This window comes from Ambystoma mexicanum, chromosome 10, assembly GCF_040938575.1.
Source record: "Ambystoma mexicanum isolate Mex_15411 chromosome 10, UKY_AmexF1_1, whole genome shotgun sequence".
Taxonomy (NCBI): domain Eukaryota; kingdom Metazoa; phylum Chordata; class Amphibia; order Caudata; family Ambystomatidae; genus Ambystoma; species Ambystoma mexicanum.
Window position 1 is genome coordinate 665,350,670 of NC_090932.1, and position 22,400 is coordinate 665,373,069.

Consider the following 22,400-nt stretch of genomic DNA (forward strand, 5'->3'; position numbering starts at 1 on the left):
GAATTTGCACCGTTCAGGTGAGTTTTTGGGTACAAGAGTACCTTGTTATCTTCTATACTTGATACAAATAATTAGTAGAAATTTCACATTAGCAAAAAACATAACGTTTAAAACATCAGTGAGGAATGTATAAATAAATAAATCAGAACCTAGATTATAGTGGTAACCCTTGGATTTTAATTTTTCAAGTCCAACAAGTTATTAGAAGCGATAGAATCAGATTTACACAGTGTCCTCTATTCACACATAGAGAACATATATGTCCATGTTACATATAATACACAGAAACTCTTTAGAACATAGAGAATGCCTTACAACAACTGGCATTGTGTAAATCGGCCACAGGTCTCTGAAAATGTGTCACTTCACAAAACTATAATCAATAGCTCCAATCAACATCAACTTCCAGCAAAAATCCCTTTTTGAGTGTCAAAAAGATGACCAACGCGTTTCGGTTCATAGAACCATCTTCAGGGTATAGACTTTCACTGTTCCTATTTCACAATAATATTCATAACATGACCCTGTAGGGTAATAGAAAATGAAAACTACTCAGTGAAAGATCTTAGTTTTTATAGAAACCGTTAGGGGTGTAGAGTGGATAGAATACACTAACCTTGCTGATACGTGAGCGAGGTGTCCAGTCAAAGACCCAGTCTTCTGGTAAACAACCCAAAGGACAGGGCAGAGCTAGGATGCGGCCAATAGAATATCTAAAATCAGACCAAAAGAAGACCCATATGTAAATAGCAGTCTCCAACCTAAGGAGGACAAACCAATTGTAGCTACGAAATGTGAAGAGTAAGGTTGAGCGTGTAGAATACTGCCATGGATACGGCAAAGCCGTGCCATGGTCTGTGGAGTTTGTCAGCCGCAAGCGGTATTGCTATGGAGGCTATGTGTGCTCCTCAAAGACATTCGTGTGAACACGAACGAAAGGAGCCGACCTGTATAATCGGGTAGATCCCGATGTGAATACAGAATCCTTCTCTTCGAATACATACTCACAGTTGTACACGTGAGTCAGGCAAGTGTATAGTAAAATGCAATAAAAGCGTTGCTGGACCCTTACCTCTGGATCCAAGAGCTTCTGGATAGTCTGGCCGCCACACAACGCGTGGTTCGACTGAGCTCAAGCGTTATGCATCATCCTGGCAACCCCGCGCATGCGCGCGGTTCACCAGGGCGACGTCCATCTTGGTATGGCCATTGGGAGGTGCTCAGTTGCTTGGCAACGTGGCACAAATTAAAAGAGAATTCTGGTTTTCTGAATGGTCATAACTGTTTTCATGGGTGACACATTTCAGTTGTGCAATGGTGTGACTTGCTTCTACAAAGGGTAAAGAAACTGGGGACCTTAAGCTCTTAGTACGGATGTTGGATTTATGTTCCAACCACCCTGTTTTCACTTTACTGGTGGTCATACCCGCATAGTACAAGCCACAAGGGCATCCCAAAGCATAGATTACATTTTGGGCATCACATGTGCAGGAATGTCTGAGTAAAATTGGTTTACCAGAATGAGAGTGTGATATACTGTTGCCTTTTATGATATTGCTGCATTGCTGGCAGTTGTAGCAGAAAACAAACCAACCAACTGAAGAAACCTTTCCAGATTTACTACCAAGCACATCATCTATCCATAATTCTCTGTCTACCACCTCAACCCCAAATGTAAACAAAACTGGAGTCCTCAGTCTTGTTCCACATGGCCTATTTATGAATTGCACCCTTAATTTCTATGGCACCAAACACTTAAACATAAAATGAAGGTATTTTGTTTGGAAAAGTATTGTATTGTTGTATTGTTTATTTATTTATAGAGCGCGCCTGGCCGTTAAGCAACTGGGTGCTTGCAGTGAAATAAATCTTGGGTTACAGGTACATGAATACGTTACAATTCTTAGGTTACAGGATCATATATTACAGTTGCATTACATTTCTTAGGTTACAGTATCATATATTACAGGCTCATATGTCAAGCATTACTTACAAGGCATTTTTACTTACAAGAGAGATATGTTACATTTTATCAGAATCTTTTATATAGCACTGTCGGATGACTTACGGTATAGATAAGTAAGATGTTTGCAATGAATATACATAGTATTTGGTATAGTTGGGGCATTTAGCGATCGTTATTTTTAAGCCAGAGTTTAGCGTTGGCTTTGAACACATGGAAGGAGGGGGTGGCTCTAAGTGCATCTGGGATGGAGTTCCAGAGCTGCGCTGCTTGAACCGGGAAGCTAGACTCACCAGTTCTTTTCAGTTTAAAGTTAGGGACTTTGATGCTATTTGAGAGGGCTTTTCTGATGGGACGTTCAGAAGTATGCTTTGTGAATTTTTCTGACAGGTATGCAGGAGCTTTGTTGTTCAGACAGTTATGTGTAATGTTCAGGGTTTTGAGTTTGATACGGTCATTGATGGCCAGCCAGTTGGCGGCTCTTCTGTGGGTAGAAATGTGTTGTCCTTTGGGTATGCCTAGGGCTGTTCTGAGAGCATTGTTCTGCAGGGTTTGGAGTTTGTTAGTGTTATGTTTACTGGTGCCTAGGTACAGTGCATTGCAGTAATCTAATTTGGAGAGGATGAGGGCTCGCGCAATGGTGGTGCAGCTATCTGTAGAAAGGTATGTTTTTCAGGCATGGATGAGTTTGCAAGTTTAGCTGGTTGCTGAGGCTGTAGCATTTACTTGCTTGTCGAGGGTGAGAGCTGAGTCTAGGTAGAAGCCTAAGGTTTTTACTTCTTTGGCTACCTTTATTTTGATGTCATTGATCGTGATGGAATTGTAACGCTGGGGTAGTTTGTTCAGTTTATTGGTAGAACCAATGATTAAGAGCTCAGTCTAATCGTCATTAAGACATAGGCCATGAGTGGCCATCCAGGTTTGGATGATTTGGTAAATTTTGTTTCTGAGTCTGGTGTCTTTTTCGTAGTCACCTTGGATTGGGATAAGGATTTGGGTGTCATCGGCGTAATTGGTATATGAGACCCCTAGCTTGTCCAATATATCAAAGAGAGGCTTTGTAAAAATATTGTATAGCGTAGGGGAAACACATGACCCTTGAGGGACTCCGCAGGTGATGGGGACTGGATCCGCTGCTGATGAAGGAGAGAAGACTCTTATGGTTCTCTGGTCCAGGAATGAATTTATCCATGACGTGGCTTTTGTGGAGAAGTTGGCTGCCGATTTGAGGTGATTGTACAATACCTTGTGATCTACCAGGTCGAAAGCAGTTGATAGGTCTAGGAGTAGGAGAATAGACACATCTCCTCTGTCTTTACGCTCGTCTAGCTGGTTTTTAAGATCAAGGAGAGCCGTTTCGGTTCCATGTCTTGGCCTAAATCCAGATTGTCTTGAAAGTACCCTTTCAAACCTGTAACCATTTTCCCAATAAATACTTAATTTCTGCAACATTTATGTATCACTTCTCATTTTTCAACTTTAATTAAATACTGAGGGTGTTCTGATAGCTTTAAAGACCTGCAGCTAGGGTCGTACCAGGTGTTATGGTCCCTTCATACCTCGTTAAAGGCCCTCACTTCTCTCGGGCCATTAACTCAGTCTTCACGGCCCATAACGCCCAGTACGGCCCTTGCTGCAGGTTTATAAAGCTATAATAAAATGATGAAGGTAAATTCATCTCTGAAAGGGTGACCTGCTAACCAGGTGACATGACACAGGCATTGTGTACACGTTTGCCCAGTTGTATCAGTAACCTCATTTAAAGTGCCCGCTCTCCAGTGGCACAGAGTCCCAAAAACAAAATAACTATGTGAATGCTGTCCTGGTGACATATTAATCTGTAATTATAACCCATATCTGGGTTTACGGTATAGTGGCCAGCATATGATAATTATCCAAACCACATACATTTGATATCACACGTGCCAGCCCTGTGAGCCTAGTTCAGCTGTGGAAGGTATGTCCAATCCAGGGAATTTGTCCTTTCTCCCCAAGGGTGAGCCGTCCCCTTTGGGACTAAGAAGGGGAGCCTGGTAAGCTTAACATCCCAAGGGGAAAGGACAAGTGGGATCTCACTGGAGGTGACAACCCCTGGTGAAAGTGGATTTTATTCAACCGTCCACCTGTGAAAAGTCCCATTTGTTTTTTGGCTACCTGGGGTCTGAGAAGTATGATTATCCTTGTAACACTTTGAAAGTGGCTGGAAGTGTTTCTGACCCCTATGTTCAGCAGCCACCAAGAGAAACAAAGAATCAATGTAACATTATGTCTCATTACAGAGGGAGTTATAAAAGCCATGGAGGAACAGAATCAGAGGAGAAGCTGGAAGAGAGAACATCCACCTGGGGGGGAAGAACCATGTGAGAAGCCGATGCAACAGGGATCAGATGGCAAACAAGACCCATATTGAGAAGCGGGGGAACCAGTGACCGCATCTGACAATGCTGATGATCCCAAGAACCAGTCGCCAAACCAGAGAAGAAGCAACACAGTGACACAAAGAGGAGATCAGCTCACTGTGCCGACTGCCAAAGTGACCACCTCTTCCAGGGAGCACCTCCCCTAAAAAGAAGGTATGTGACTGCTTCTTGCAGCAGGGGGAAGGAGCAAAGTAATGACAGAACGCCAAAAAAGGGGGTTCATAGTGACTGTTTTGACAGTCAAAGTTTCGACTGGTGAAAGTTCCGACTCAAAAGTGTCGAAAAAAAGTTTCTAATTATTTTTTTTTTTAATGGGGTGGGGATTACGCAGATCACCCACAAAATGACATTACTCTGTTGTATCTTCCTCATGAGCTGCACTTTCCATCAGATATTGTGTATACCTGCCCCAGATATTTTTGGGTCGTGTTGCGGGATGCATTAGGCTTACATACAGATCTTTGTTGTCATTAGCCCAAATCATGTCTTTGTCCCAGTCATCCCAGGTGGTTGGGGTCTTGCTCTTCTATTTTAAAAGTATGGCCCTCTTAGCCAGTAACAGTCCAATGTTGAGTAGCTTACGCCACCTCTAATTCATCTTTCCTGTGGCTCCCAATAGGCAGAGCATTGGGGACCATTCGATGGTACCTCCGAAAGTGACCCGTTAATACATATTCTCGCATAAGGTTGTGTGTAAAGTATCCTGATCCACCTTATAAAGTCTCTCCGAATCCGTAGTTTTGTAGTACCCTAAATAAAAATGGCCAGTAGACCGTGTCAAAGGCTTTTTGCATGTCCAGTGTGATTGCTACTCCCTGCAGGTATTTCGGCACCGTTGGCAATACATTATGGCAGCGTTGGATATTCATTGCTGTGGATCTGCCTATCACGAAGCCTGACTGGTCCTTGTGTACCATAAATATCATGAGAGGGGTCAATCAGGATGCAACTATCTTGGCAAAGATTTTGTCGTCAGTGTTTATCAGTGAGAGGGGCCTGTATGACCCACACTCCTCCGAGGGCTTCCCTTGTTTAAGTAATAGGGTAATTATAGCTTCTCTTGTGGTGTTTGGGAGTTCCCCTGTTTCCAGTGCCTCCATCCATACTGCATGCAGTCTTGGAGCAAGGAGGCTGGCAAACTCCTTATAGAACTCGGCGCCCAAGCCATCAGAGCCCGGTGCTTTACCTTTGGGCAAAGTTTTTATGGCCTCCACTATCTCAGCCACAGTGATCGGGGACCCAAGCGCCTCTCTGGTGGCTGTCGACAGGAGTGTCGTCAGAATACCAGACAGGTATTGGTCTATCTCCTGTTCAGTGGTCGCACCCTACGGGGAGTATAAGTGCCTGTAGAACTCATAAAAAGTGTCCCTTATTTCCGCCTGATCAGGGGTCACCACCCCGTCCGTGCGTGGTATGCACGGTATGGTCGTGTCCCTGCGTTCACCCCTCACCATTCACGCAAGAAGCTTACCAGGCCGTTCCTGCTCCCCATACCGCCTCGCATTGGCAGGTCTATCAACGTACCGGATCTCTGTCTGCAGCATCCCTAAATGTCTTCATTTCAAGCCCTAGTCAGGGGGATGGGTCCTGCGCGTACCGTTCCTGAAAGGTAGCTTTGTCCCTCCATTACGGATGTCTCTCAGCACCCCAAACTCCATAGACATTGCTGTACCCCTTATGCAAACCTTGAATGCTTGCCACAGTATAGCTTGGCTCGTTACTGAGCCTTCATTGTGACCAAAATCCTCCTCAATGTGTTGGATTAGGGTAGATTTGTAAACGTGGTCCGTCAGGGCCGCCGCTTTGAATCTCGACGGAGGTCGATGCATCTGCAGGTCAGGGACCTGCACGATATCTGTATTGGCGAGTGGTCCGAATACGTTTCTCCGGTGTATCCGGACATTGGTGACCCAGTTGATGACATTGTGGGATAACTTATAACACAGGACGTTCCTGTATGGCTGAAGTTAAAAGACAGTGAAAGAAGCTATCAGTGAATATTTATCAAAAATAAATTTTGTACATAATTTTCAGTTTAGTGTTCAATTGTTTTTTTGTTTCCTCGCCTGAATAAGGCTAAATGCACATTTGCATGAATAAGGCTACCATTCATTTGTTATTTATGTTATAACTAAGTTTATAAATCGCAATCGCGATTTAGTGAGGGCCAGTTAGCTACAGTCCGTTTTTTGCCTAACTCCGCTCAATCAACTGCATTGACAGATAAAGACTTCTATCAGAACAAGTGTTTTTGTTACATTTATTGCCGCTGTTTTTCTCTTTTCCCCTATTCTACCCTCTCCCCGCTTGTCCCTGTTTTCCCTTTTTATAAAAACTGAATGTATTTTGTATATATTTGCAGTTTCGTTTATATATGTTTACTTATCTGTGTAAACTTCCTCATTCAACGAAGTCAACAAGTGACTATATTTATGCTCACTTATATAAATAAATAAAAAGAAAAAAATTTAAAACATTTTTCTTTCATATATTCTTTCGTTTTGTTGTGTAATATGGGCTATCAACAATAGGCACAACTGAAGTTCAGTTTGATTGGTGGTATAATGTATCTGTTAAATTGAATGATTGATTCTGTTTCAGCTACCAGTTGAATATTCACTGATAGCTTCTCTAACTGTCTTTTAAGTTCAGCCATACGGGAACGTCCTGTGTTATATGTTAGCTTCTTGCTCCATTGTGTTCCCGAGGTTTTTGGAGATCCTCTTTGTTTATATTGTGGGATAACAGCCACACATCTATCCTAGAATGCATGTAATGCATCGACGAATGGTATGTTTATGCCCATTCTGTGCCATGTAACGTGCGCCAAGCATCTCGTAGGTTGAGTTCAGACAAGTGGGACAGTATCATGCGGACCGCATTTGTCATGGGCCTAGGCTGATCTGATGTGCGGTCTACCTGCGTGTCAAGGATGGTGTTAATGTCACCGCCACATATCATGTATGCTGTGGGGTATCTGGATAGTTTTTGGAATAGTGTGTTGTAAAAACCAGGATCGTCTATGTTTGCCCCGTAAATATTCATGAGTAAGAATTATTTCCCCTTAAGGGTGTTGTGTACTAGGACATATCGTCCCTCCTCATCAGACTCTGTGTCCAGGTGTGAAGACGAGATAGATCTGTGTATCGGCATCATCACCCCTCTGGATCGGCTAGAATATGAAGTATATAACCGCTGCGGTCCCCAATTGGGGCCAATTTCGCAGCCTGGTGATTCACTAAATGCGTTTCCTGGAGGAGTACAATCTTGGGAAGCAGTCTATTAATATAAGACATAATCTTCCTCCTTTTTATTGGAGAACCCAAGCCCCGCACATTCCAACTCAGTAAGGAAATAATATCTTTGTCCCTTTCAGCCATAGATACTTGGGTGTCTTGTGTTTTGTGCTACGCGTCTCCAGAGATGTGCATTCATCTTTCCCTTACATGTGTTTTTGAAACCCCTTTTCCCCTCCCCTACCCTCCCCCATAGTTCCACGAACTTTAACTATGTCTCCGTTCCCACCCCTCTCCATTTCCTCCCAACATGCGTCTGCAGCAGGGGTAAATGCTGTGATTTCCCGGGCCGACTGGTCTATGTTTCTCCGGCCGTCTCCAGCTTCATATTGCTATAACACATTCTGAATCACTGAAACACCCATTCTCTCTTCTGCATCAATTCCAACCTTCCACATTAACAATTAACAGTTAACATGGTGTAACCAACAGTTAAACAATTCAATAACCTTTCCACTTTCTGTCGTCTCAGTGTTGTCCTGACACCTTGATGATGACTGCCTCAGCTGCAGCGACCTAGCTATCAATGTCTGCTCTTGGTTGCTGTGTTGGAAGTGGTATGCTGGTTTCCACGAAACTCGTTCTTTCCTCTGGAAACGTGAAAGAATACCTTTTTGTTGCTGTGCTGCAGCCTAAGTCTTGGAGGGTAAAGCATTGCATAGGATACCTGCCTCTCCTGAAGTAGTTTCTTGACGCCTGTAAAGGAGCATCTTTCCTGCTGTACCGCCATTGTGTAATCTGGGAATATACAAATAGTGTGGTCTTCCCAGCGCAATTCCTGTTTTTCTTGGGCTGCCTTTAACACCAGATCTCTGTTCCTATAGTTCATTATACGTGCTATTATTGGTCTGGGGTTTGCTCCAGGTTTGGGACGGGGCACCATCGATCTGTGCGCACGCTCTACGACGAACATTGCGGACCATCCGGGCTCTCCCAGAAGATCTTTCAGGAGTGTCCCCACAGCGATTTCCATAGAGCCCGTGAGGGCTTCCTCAGGGACTCTGATGATGCAGATGTTGTTGCTACATGACCTGGTTACTAAGTCTTCGCATTTCAACTTGACTGACCCAAGATCTTTCGCCAAGTCCTTCACTGTGTTGAGAAGCGATTCCAGAACATATTCCATAGTGCTAATACAGGTTTCAGCCTCCGTTATGCGACCAGTGGCTTTCTCCAGTTGGTTCTTGATGGTCGCTATGTTTGCCGTGATTCCGTCAAGCTTGTCATTGAGGGCCGAGAAGCCTAGCTGCATTGCAGCGAAGACTGCCTGTGGGTCCATAGTCGTTGCTGTCGTGGTTGGTTCTTCTAGCGGTGGTCTGTCCTGTGGCCATGACCGCAGTGGGGAGCTCTTCGCTTGTGAGGCCAATTGTTCTATGGCCCCCTTGCCTTTCTTAGGGCCCAGTCCTTTTGGCATCATCTAGTGCTTTGGAGGTATTAGTCCCAGGTCATGCAGTTCAGAGCGAATCCTTCCGTATTGTATGTTATGTTTCCGACTCGGCCAGGGCCAGCCAAATCACTAAGGCACTGTGGAGGAATCCACACTAAGTTGTGGGAGTACTCTGCTGTGGTGGTTTCTCGGGCATGGTTGATCACTTATCTCCCCTGCTCCTTCCAGCCTGCATGTTTGTGCAATATCAGCTGAATTTCTCCTGACAATAAGGGGTCACATGCGATTTGCCAGCATGTTGGTGTAGTTCCGGAGTACCACTTCACATGCCCGGGGGCAGTCATTGGTTGCTTAAAGTAATATATGCTGTGTCCCATTCATTCCACGGACACTAATCCCCCTACGACCATGATCCTCCCCTTTGTGTGGTCACTCAGTGTAGATGTCTGTATGATCTGCCCCAGAACGTAACTCAAAGGGGAGAGAGTTCTTCACAGCAGCTGCTACCAGAGTTCTATCCAGACTCTCTAACCCCTTGTGTACATCTAATAACACCCCTCTACAGATAGTGGGTGACAGTGTCACCGGGCGGCGGCGTCCTGTGTGCTGCTCCTTCATGGGGGGTCCCTCCGCTGCACACAGTCAGGGGAACATCAGAAAGGGGAGGCCAGCAGCCCAAGCATGGCTGCCCTGCACAGCCGCAGATCATCGACGGCTAGAAGCTGCTTCTCTCTGTTTCGGGTGTCCTGTGCAGGCGGAAATGTGTGACGCTGCGCTGGTGCTTTTATTTTCAGTTCAGTGTGAGCTGTATCTGCAGACTCACGTATGGCAGCGCTGCTTGGGGCACGGCGGGTTGGGTATCGGCGTAGGAAAACGGCGTATCGTCTTGTGGCTTGTTATGTGGCCGTTGTTCAATGGGGCCATGTGAAGTATAAAGTTTTGTCACGACCACAAAGTAGTCCAACTCGGGGCATCCACCCTGCCCCCTCAACGCGGCCCTCAGCACCTCTGCGTCCCTGCTAGCAATTCCCTCTTAACAGTGCCCACTTTAAAGGCGGTCCGGGAGGGTTCAACATGTGCGTCTTTAGCACCCCGTGGCTAAGTCTTGCTAGTGTGGGCACGTTGTTTGGAGCGCTCACTATCTCGTAGCAGACCCTGATCCCACCCGGTTCTCATACCCGCTGCGGCAGGTGGTGTATGTTTCCAAGCAGGAGCGCTTTACCGAGATTTGTTGCTGTGAGGTTTCGGGGACCACTGCAGACGTACGGTCTCGTGCATCACCGGAGCGCCCGCGACATAGTAGCTGGAAAACATCGTTGAGGTGTCTGCATGCACAGGGGAGCCTTCCCCTGAGTCGGCCGTGTCAGTGCACAACCTGGCGCCGGCTTCGTAATAGCCGCGTGTCTCGCTGGAGCGATTGGTTATCTTGACGGTTCTCAGCCGTTACGCCAACAAAACGCCTCAAACTTCTCCTGCGTTTCATGTTTACATTGTCGCAGAAGTTGGAGCCGAACTGGAGCTTTATTTCGGGGAAATGGTGTATAAAGCCTGGGTTGTCAAAGGAGCTCACACAGAGAGATGCATCCTGGTCTTCTCCTCTACTTGGGTTGACATGTACCCACTGCTTGGGCATACCCTTCTGCCTCATCCCATTGGGGTAATTCTCTTGGGTTATGTTTTCGATAGGTCCCTTTAGTCATGAGGGATATTGCTTCCCCTTCTTTAGGTCTCAAGTGGGTGTCTTCACTAGGCCCAGCGGACCTCTAAATTATGGCATTTTTAACTTCCTGGGGTTTGCCATGGAGTTCAACCACCCTTCTCTCTCTGTGGCTCAAACATCATGTTAGTGCTGTCCCACAGTCTGCTCCCCTGGAGGTAGGTCACTCTGTTGGCAGCGATTTCCTTCTTCTCAAGACACTGATTCTGTGCTTCCACCAGCAGGTGCCTTTTTGCTGGGATACTGGTCTTCCACCTTGTCGGCTGTGAGGTCTCTCCCGAATAGAGAGCTGGGAGCCTTGCTCATCTGGTTCTCCTGGGCTCAGCAGTGTTGTGCAGGCTCTCCGCTAACTACATACGGTCTGTGGTCCTGTCTCCATGCTATGTCGGCTCCATGCATCTTTCCTACAGCTGACTAAATTCATGTTAGCCCTTTTCCAGGTAAGGGTATGTATGTTGTGCCTTTAATGTGCGAAATGTAGTCCCATTGGTTCTGGAGTTTTAGCTTACAGGAGGGATCAGCATCCACACCAACCATGGGCAAGAGGATTGGAGAGAATTCATGATAGTTGGGTATGAGTAGATCAGTGCCATCAAGAAACTGTTGACCGACTAAGTGGGGACCCAGGTAATCAACCAGTTTCCCACTCAGTGTTACAGCCAAAAGAATGGGAACCCTTGGACACCTTCTTTGTAAACTTTGAAAGATTGGCAACACAGTTTCACTTGGACTGCTCCCATTAAACAAACTACTTGGCACCTGTATTAAAGGGGGAGTTTCAATATTCATGCTAACTGATTAATATGTGTGGGACTACACCTCCTGGAGAAAGTAGGTCAGACCTAGTATTTCTTTCAAAGGAAACTCTGGAACACCCAACTCTTCCTGGATGAGAGCCCAATGGAACTGGGGAGAGAATCCAAAATCTAATCGGTCTGTGACGGGGGAGAAAGACCTTACCAGAAGTAGTAGATACTCGGTCTGGAACAACCTCAACCATCATTGGAGAAGGCCATTCAGGTTGCGTAGTACTACTTAAAGGCTTTCCAATTATTAAAACAGCACCACAGTAAGCCCCCAGAACCCAGGAGAGATCTTAAACCTTCTTTTAGGACAGTCACACTGCAACAGTTAAAGGTCAAGTGATTCCCACTCACTACCAGTACCCTACGCTCCTCCAAATCCCAGAGTGGCATTAGGGGAAGCTGTTGTTCAAACCAAACCCTTTCTCCTGCAATTCCCACCTATTTCTCTTGTGGGGAAAGCATACAGTTTGTCCACACCTGCCTGGGAAATCAATCTGAGGCACCTATGGATATATGATGGTAGGGTCTGATGAGTGGTGAGAATTGGAAGCATCCCGGGAGGAACCCACTGAGGAAGCAGATGTTTATTATTGTAACAACAGTTGTATCCTGGCCCTTGATCAAGTCCCAGTTAATAAGACTTGGGCTAATGACCTTATTAATTAAGGAAGCAGACAGACTCCCATCCATTCCAATCTGATTTCTACACACGGTGCAGACGTTGACAATGCTGTAAAAATAACCTGCGTTCATGGAGATGCTGAAGTATACTCTCAGGGGCGATCCAGCAGCCCTGAAAGTAGCAGTCATCCCAGGGATACCAGAAGCAATAATTGTAGGAATCAACTTCCCAACATTTTCAGACCTCCTTCTGCATCCCCCCAATGGGAGAAACTCAGATAAATGCTCCCTGTTGTCATCCTGGTAGGAATTCCTAGAGGATGGTAATGAACTCTAATGGGTTCAGTTAAGGGGGATCTTTACCCGAGTGGTCACCCCAATATAGAGTATTTCCAAACTAATGAAAGGGTATGTGACAAATCCAGGGATTTTGTCCCTTCTCTCTAAGGGGAACCATCCCCTTTGGTACAAGGGAGGCAAGCCTGCCAAGCTTAACACCCCATAGGGGATAGGGCAAGAAGAATCTCAATGGGTGTGACTCTCCCTGGGTGAACAAGAAGTCCCCAGAAATGTATTTTATTCAACCCCTCTCCTGTGAAAAGTCCCATATGTTTGTTTGCTATCTGGGGTGTGAGCAGTACAGTTATCCTTGTAACACTTTGAAGGTGGCTGGCAAACCTGCTCTCCTCTATGGAACATTCTGTCTCATTGCAGAGTGGCCTGTCGAATGCTGCTGAAGGCAGCACCGTCTGGAGCCAGTTGGGTTCGACCAAGGGGACAGTTTTCAGACAGAAGCAGTGAAGCAACATCAGCACCTCACGGTACCGACAAGCCCGAGAACCAGCGGCCGAACCAGATGCTGACATGAAAAACAAATGTAGGGGCCTGACAGGAGATTGGCCTGTCGTCCTGAGACTGCTGAAGACACTGCCTCCTCCAACGAACACCACCCCAATGCAGAAGGTATGCAGCTGTTCCTGTGAGTAGGGAGCCGGGCGGGAAGTCCCGGGGAAACCCCACAAAGGGGTGTGCAATGTAAAGATCCATAGCGGGGTAAAAACTTTCAAAGCCCATGAGAGGGTAAATGTCAGATGTCCCCACAAAGGGGTGAAAACTCTGAATCCCTTGACAGGCAAAATAGCAGATGACTGCACAAAGTGGGGGAAAGTTGCAAAGACCCACGTCGGAATGAGAACTTCAAAAGGCCTTTACAGGGTATACACCAGATGACTCCCACAAAGGGGTAAAACTAATAAAGCCCCAGAGCAAGGTGTGAAATCTGAAGTAAACACCAGACAACCTCATGAAGGGGTGAGAAATCTGAAAGTCCCTTGCCAGGGTAAATGCAAGACAACCCCACAAAGGGATAAAAGCCACAGTGCCCCATGGCACTATATGAAATCAGTAAGCTCTTGGAAGGGTAAACACCAGATGACCCCACAAAGGGGTTAAATCCACAAAGTCCCACATTGAGGTGAGAAATCAGAGGGCATGTGCCAGCTTCAAGAGACACACACCCAGGTTGGGTAAGATACACTTAATCCAAGCGTCAGTTCACAATAACAAGACAATGAACGTATCTAATAGCACTCTGGTCCACAAGCATCTGAGAGTCATGAAAGACATTTCCTAGGCAATCTTTTGAAATTTTGGGAACATCGTTTGAACTATTCAGCCAGGTACAAGGCCTGGAAAGCGACATGTGGACAATTGGGTGTGGGTCAGAAACCAGCCACCATGTACGCCATTGAAGACTGGCTCTGGTCATTATTAAGTTATCCTTTTTTTTGTATGCTGGTAGGGTTAGCTCTTAGCACAGCTTAAGCTTTGGGAGAGAGGGCAGAATATTGTTTGCATAATTTATGGGTGAGCACTTATTATTAGCCTTTCTTTTTAGATAGGGCCTAGATCCACTGTGGAACTAGAATATAGTTGGCTTTCTAATAAAGAGTTGGGGCCTCATTACACGGATGGGGGTAAGGGTTTACCGGTACCGGTAAGGGTACCATTGCTGGTAAACCCTTACCGCCTTACCACGAGGTCCCTTTTTGGGACCATACCTTAACGGCTGGTTTTACGGTACTGTAATTACCTCCTTCCCCATTCCCATTGAGCCCTATGGGGGCAAAAATGGGAATGGGGAAGTGCCATGGTGAATGGGGAATTACCGCCCCCACACACCTTGGAATAGGGCGGTAATTCTGCCATTCACCATGGCGGACTCGGTAAAATACCGGCGGCAACCATGGCGCTAATAGCGCCATGGTTACCGCCGTCCGTGTAATGAGGCCCAATGTGTTAAACCATGACCTCTTGTCTATCCCCTGCGTCTGATTTACCAGAAAGGGTTATGTGTACTCCCTCCACCTTCCAGTCAGGCTGTCCTTGCTGAAGCCATTACAATTGTAGCTCTGGCCTTTGCATCACGTTGTTCCTTTGTGAGGGCTGGTAACATCCTCCCCAGAGACACAGCCACTCCAAAGGATGCTTTCCATGGAACAGGAATCAAAGGGCACACCCATTCATCTACCAAAGTACTGTATACCAAAGGGGTTTTTGACTCTATTGAGAAGAGAAGGGACAGGATTATTGTAGACATGGGGAGCACCCTACAGCTGGAGGAAGATTCCACCAACAATCTTGTTTCTATCCTTCCTTCCTGTGCCCTTCACTTCTGTAACACAGACCACTGTGTGTGTGATGTTAGAAGACAAAATCCACTTGTTCCAAGGATAGGGATTGGATCCTTAAAGCAGGGTTGAATTTGTCAATCACTTTTTTTTCTTTGAAGGAAGGGGTCTTTGACTATTTGACTCTTTCTTTGAATCATCTCTGGACTTCAAAACTTCAAGAAGATTTAGTTTGACCCTTTTGAGAGAACAGTCCTTTCCAAAGTCCTCTATTTGTAAGCTGAAGGCATGTTTCCCAAAGCACAGGGTAGTTCTATCCCCTAACCTTCCCCAGGGACAGTTGGGGTTGATTTGCTGCTGGAACAAGAACTGCATCTCTGCCAGCCACAATGCTGCCCAGGACCCCACCATGCTTCTGAAGGACTCCTGACAGTGTGTGCCAGCCTCCCCTGTGTTTGGGAGCCTGAAAAAAGGACTCATCTAGTCTCTAAGACCCTGGAGTGTGATTCACAGCCCAAGAGAGCCAAGACAGCGAGAATTCCTGCAATTTCACCATACAACCGGTGTGAGCCATGATTCTAGTGGGTTCAACCTTGTTTGAACCAGCAGGGCTGTCAGGGGCTGGTATTGGCACTCTATGACATTCAAACCACATTTCCACCCTTTACAAGCAGTTCACCACTGCACCGCACTAGCTAGAGCATGTCATTGCCTTGGTTCAAACAATGAAGCATTACTGCACTTGCATTACTTGAACCACTGTTCTATCCACTGATCACTTCATCGCCACTTCAGTGAATGATCAAACTGACCCTGGCGTTCTCTCTAAACAGCAACCTTCAAACCCTCCAATTGAAATGACTCGCCTGTACATCCCTTAATCAGTTCGACTGCCATCGAACCTAAACTACCAAGCCAACCCTGGTGAACTCCATGATACACATTGATTGTGGAATGTTTTGAACTGCAGCCTTCTTCCGTTTGATCCCCTCCTCAAAATCTGCTTACCGCTGGACCACCATGACTGCTGCCTCTCTGAACCAAATGATGCCACCGAACATCGCCAAGAAGTCTGGTTCACCATTGGTGAACTTTCAAGACACTGCAGGGATATTATTGCCTGATAACTGCCCCCACGCTCCATTTTGGGCCCTAGAGACTCGCTGTTTCACATTATTTACTTTTTGTAGCTCATGTACATATCCATTTGAAGGTTGTGGTTTTATTGCCTTTTCTCCCTCTGTCTCTTTACCCATAGTGCTGTATCTTGCTATCTTGCATATTCAGTTTTCATTCTATAGGTGTGGGTTTTTGCAGTTTTTTCTTTTAAATTATTATTGCATATGTATACAATATGTGTTTGTGTTTGTGTGTGTTTGTGTGTGTGTGTGTGTGCGTGTGTTTGTGTGTGTGTGTGTGTGTGTTTGTGTGTGTGTGTGTGTGTGTGTGTGTGTATATATTTATTTGTTTAGAGCATTGATTGGACAATACTTTTTTTGGACTGTTATGCTTCACTTTTTTGATTGCTACTGAATCACATTCATATCCCTCTTGAGAGTATAGCCTTCCCTCGGCCCACGTTGCCTCAAAAGACAAAGGATGTCTATCTCTTAACTGTACCGGTGTTTCACCTTTATGATTGGGTTCACTCTGGGCTGTTGAAGTGTGAGGGCTGAGTAGGTGTTTTAGCCTCTGCTGATTCTTGTATTCCTCCAGGACAGAAAATAATTGGCACTGTACAGAAGGGAGAAAAATTGTAGTGGGACACCTAGGAACAAAATCACAGCATAGAACAACGTATAGTGTGGTCAACTAGGCAGCATTAATTGTGGGGACCATCAGGAAGCAAAATCATAGTAGGGTGCAGATTATGGTGGGACCACACATATGAAATTCAAATAGGGCACGCATGACTGTGAGCCTCCACAGGACACACATTACAGTAGGACAACAAGAACTATTATGCACTGCCATATTCTTTTGCTGAATGGCAACTTTGGTGCCTTTTATTGCCAATTTTATAATTCTTTTGCACAGAAAATGGGAGGACGGGGACCCCACACTTCCTCCTTCTACCTCCACCCCCCCACCTTTACATACCATACCCATACTTACCATCTGTGGTAAAAAAAGAGGTGCGAAAATCTATCCGGTTAAGTTGCCATTTGGCAAAAGTGAGGTACACCGGACAACACAGAGCACAATTTTAGTGGGAAACCAGAGAACAAAATAACAGTAAGACACACATTAAGATCAGGCAAAAAGAATCACAATTGTGGTCCTACACCAGGGAGAACAATCTAAATAGGGCTCAGATTAGGCTGGGAAACCATCTGCAGGATTCAACAGAATCAGAGAATACATTATGGTGGAGCAATGGGGAGCGATACTGTGGTGCTACATCAGAGAGAAAACTCACACTAAGACACAGATTGGCCTGGGAACTCATTAAACTAAATCACAGTAGGTCACAGATTATGGTTGAACAACAGGGATCCAAATATTGTTGTGATACCATTAAGCAAAATCAAAGTAGGGAACAGTTTACTCTAGGGACCATGGACCATACCTGTGATGAGAAACCAGACAAATCACAGCAAGGTACACATTACAATAGGCACCAAGGGATCAAAATGGTAGTGGGACACCAAGGAGCAAAATCACAGTAGGCCACACACTATGGTAAAACACAAGTGACCAAATTAACATTATGGCACAAATTATGCTGGAAATCCATTAGCAAAATGGCTTTGAGACACCTGCCAGAAAAATCACAGTAGGATCAAATTGTGGTGACAAACAGAGAAATCTCACAGTAGAGTACAGTTTACAGTGGATCACAGGTGAACAAAATCATAGGAGGGCGCAGATTATGCGCCCACTACTATGGACTACATTGAAGTAGGTTCCAAATTACTGTGGAACACCAGGGAGTAAAATTACAATACGGCACACGGTATGGATGGGATACCAGGGAGCAAAATCACAATAGTGCTCATGTTATGGTGGAACACCAAAGAGCAGTATACACCAGAAAACATTCACAGAGGAAATACATGTGGCACGTGTCATAGAAGGACTTTCTATACTCAACATGTAGAGCCTTTCTGCTGCTTTCAACACTGTGGACCACGCCTCTGTCCTCCTCACGCTCCAGGACTTTGGGTTTGACAAATCCGCTCTTGCCAGGATTGCTTCCTACCTGGAAGGTCAATCCTTTGAAAACTCTTGCAACTCACAGACATCTGACCCCACCCCTCTCCCTGTTGGCATCAGCCATTAAACCTTTGATCTTCACCCTCTATACCTCTGCCCTAGGAAGATGAATCTCATCCTTTCGCTTTCCCTATTCCCTTTTTGCAGATAGCACTGAAATATTTTTCTCATTTCCCTCCTTCCCCCCAACCTTGTCCGGATGGATTAAGAATGTCTAACTGCAATTCATCACTGAATGAAGTCTTCTCTGCCTCAGGCTGAACTCAAAAAAGGAAGTTATCATTCCCCTGGCCTCCAATGCCATCCCTGCCCTCCAATCTCCTATCTCCTTTTTGCCTGACCTTCTTGCTCCCTTACCTAAGGCTTGCAATCTTGGGGCCCTCTTTGTCAGTAACGTACCATGGAACAATGTCATCAGTACCTGCCTCTGCTGTCCTATTAATCTCCTCAACATTCAGAAAATGTGTACTTTTCTTACTAACCACTCTACAAAATCTCTAATCTCCATTCTAGTGCTCAGCAAACGTGAATGCTGCTCATGTGTGCTTCTTGGCCTTCGTCTCTACTCGTTCCGTCCTCTAGAAAAAAGTTGTCAATGTTGCTACCTGCACCCGCTACAACTACCCAGATCTTCCCCACTTCTATCTTCCTGACATGTTGATTGGCTCTCTATGCACAACCACTCTCTTTAAGTACATTCTCGTAGTCTACAAAACGATCAATGGTATTGCTCCCCAGTACCTATTGTATCTCCATTTACGCTACATCTTGATCAATTCTCCTCTGCACCCAACCTCACAATCCCATACCTTCCCTGTGCCACCTCTCACTACTGCTCTTTCTCCATACTCACCCCGCTCCACTGGAACCCAATGCCCATAACAATCAAAGTTGTGGATCTCTCCAAAGCTTGGCTTAGAACTGAATTGCATGTTAAGGAGGGAAATCCCCCCTGCCCTCTCCCACATCCTCGCTACCTGACCTGCTACCATCTCCACTGACACTAATACAATTTTGTATATTTGAATATTACTCTTTGTAAGTCACCTGATTTCTTATATATTTCTTCTGTTTGCTTTGTTTTGACCCTGGTATATGATCCATTAAATGTGTTATTCAAAGTCATTTTGAGCAAAAGTGACATCCATAGGCTTCAAATAAATCAAAACCCAATTACAATTACCTTACCTTCCTCTGGTCCTGGCACAAGTGGTCTTTGGTGTGAATGGGGCTACTGTAGACAGTGATGCGTAAAAACAAGCCAACCCACTGCAGGCCTCTATTACTCTGCAGTGCTTGCAATTGAGTACAACTGGGGGAAATGAAATCCTAGGTTTGTAGATCGGCAGTGGACAACAGAACTTAGTCAAAAATACCAGGTATGTGACAAGGGGCAAAGGAGCATTTTATCTTCCTCTTGTGCTGGAAATGCTGCAGCATAATGTGGCCATCTGAGCCAATGGGGTGGTTGACAAACTGATTCAGTAGAAGACAAATTACGTTGCCTAAAAACCCTTCCTTGAAAGTTGACTGAAATAGCACAATTTAAGAAAAAAACCTTACTCGTCTTCTTTCCTATAATTATCAAACTCTCCATAGGCAACAAAAACATGGTACATCCTCTCAGGCAAACTAAACAACCCATTTACCGTCACTCCAAGCATTTACAGTAAACCAAAAATTGGGAATGCTGTAAATCTTGTTTTTCCAACATGTTCTAGCCAACTTGTTCATGCACTCTGGACTATGAAAAGGTCACAGTGCCAACCTATCCAGGCCCCAACCCACTTTTGAGTGAGACTCACAGGACTAGTCCTGAATTATTCCCAAACCATGTGAGAGAGCAACTAGTTAGGAACTACCAGGTACCAAAGGGACAGGGTATTCACAACCTCATCTCGTAGGATGCATCAGGTTTAGTTGGAGAGCACCTATAGAAGGAGAACCCGTTGAGCTCAGAAGAGGGGTGGGCTCCAGTGAGTGAGAGACAAGCCCCTTGAGCCCCAGAAAAGCGGGGTGATCCAGTGAGAGGGGTGCCCATTGATATACAAATAAAGAGACCTCTGACCCAAGGAGAGAGGGTGGGCAGTTGCAAGAGAGGGAGCGACTTTGATCCACAGAATAGAGGGATGTGTAAAAGAAGAGGAAAGTCCTTTGAACCCTAAAAGAAGGAGGTGTTCCAGTGAGGGGGGTAAGAGCCGCATAAACATAGCAGTGGGGTATGCTATAGTGAAGAGAGAGAGAAAGAGTGACATTGATCCCCAGGATAGAGCATGTGTAACAAAGAGGTAGAGCCCATTGGCCCTTGAATGGAGAGAGGGAGAGCCCCAGTAAGGGAAGGGCTTTTGGGACACTTGGAAAGGGGAGAAATCCCTAATATCCAGAGAGAGGCAGTGAGGCATTGTGGTCCTCGAGAAAAGATAAGAACTGAGCTCTAGAAATCACTAAGCAGGAGAAATTCATGTCTGTAACTTTCCGTATGACTTGTATTTGTTATCCTTAAAACATAATTCTGCTTTCAAGGACTATGGGCCTCATTCCGAGGCTGGAGGTAAGGGGTTAACGTGCCGGTAAGGGTGACAGTGCTGTTAACCCCTTACTGCCGCATTACGAGGTCCTTTAGTGGGTCCCGCTAGGGTTTTACCAGGCACCCTTAGTGGGAGCCGCTAAGGGACCAGGGAGCTAATAATGGCCTCGTTATTAACGGGCCCGTTGTTAGCTCCCTCTCCTTTCCCATTGAGCCCTATGGGGGCTCGAAGGGGAATGGGAATGGGTTCCCTGAATGGGGAAATACCGGGTCCTCCAAGGTTGGAATGGCCCGGTATTTCCCCATCCCGGGAACCCGGACCCGGTACGCGGTATGGGGGTAGCCATGGCGCTTATAGTACCATGGCTACCTCCATACTCATAATGACGCCTATAGTGTTTCCCAAGAACCTTTATGTTATAGCCCGCCTGAAACCATTTCCCTGCAATACTTTTATGTTTGCTTAATAATACCCTTTAATTTTATTCTAATGTCAGTAGTTGTGTATTCCTTCAGCCTTGTGACACAACTAACATTCATCATTGCATCTAATGACCAATAATGCATGCCTGCACGTTCTGCTACACCTGTGACACAACACATTGCCAAAAAAAGAATACATAGGGCCTCATTACGAGTATGGAGGTAGCCATGGTGCGACAAACAAACACATTTCGATATATATATATATATATATATATATATATATATATATATATATATATATATTAAATAGGGCCATTTTGCTGTCTCTTGCATTGTCTTAGATTTGCACATTGCTACCTCGTTGCAGCTCACTTGCGCTCCATATCTATGCTGCTATTATTATATGCATTTGCACTTTATTCCATTTGTCCGAATGCTGCTTTGTTGACACATACTGCCATTGTCACTTTTGTTTTGCATTTTTGCACATTAATTGGCTGCTTGAATTGTTTTTAATATCATGCTCATTTCATCGGCATTTATTATGTACATCTATGTCTTGATGCTCCAGATTGTTTTCACTGTTCCTTTGATGTGGTTGCTAGACGCTATGTTTACTTCCATTCTATTTTATATAATGGTTTTATTCAATAGTACTATGTATTTAATACTTTCTCGACTCTGCTTGTGCATCTCTAATCATAATTTTGTGCTATTATTTTTGGTGGTACCCTGAAACCTTGGTCCTGCCCTACATGGAAGGCGCGCTCTAGTGTCTATTTTATGGTCCATCCACTATCCTTTTAATTTTATGTAATTTGTGCTCGCTTTATTGTAGCGCCACTTGGCCATTCTTTTTGTTCATTTTTGCCATTACATTCCAATATGGCCGCCGCCTTCCCCGTCTGTGCAGGCACCTATGCTGTTCCAGGGAAATAGTAAAAGGACTATCTTTGGTCAAAATATAAAAGTGCTTTAGTCCTTCTTCTCTTCACGTGAACAAGCACTCAGTTGAGTGTGAAACGTGTTGTGTGTGGGTCGTGCATACTGGCGTCCTGCCTCTGTTTTTGTTGCTGCTTTCCAGCCGTTTTTTACGTATTTTTAGTCCATTTCTTTGGTCAATTTAAAGTATTTCAAGACCTTAAATTTCTTTTGCGAGTTGTGCTAATTTTGGGTCTTTCTATGGATTTTTTGTCTCCTAGCTGACCGCGGAGAGTGCGGTTCACTCTCGCTTCTTATTTTGTTTCTATATATATATATAAATATATATATATATATATATATTCACTAACAAAAACAACTAATACCCATAACATCAAAGATGACATCACAAATGTCATTGATTACATCAAAAATAATGTCAGATGTGATGTCATCAGTGATGTCAAGTC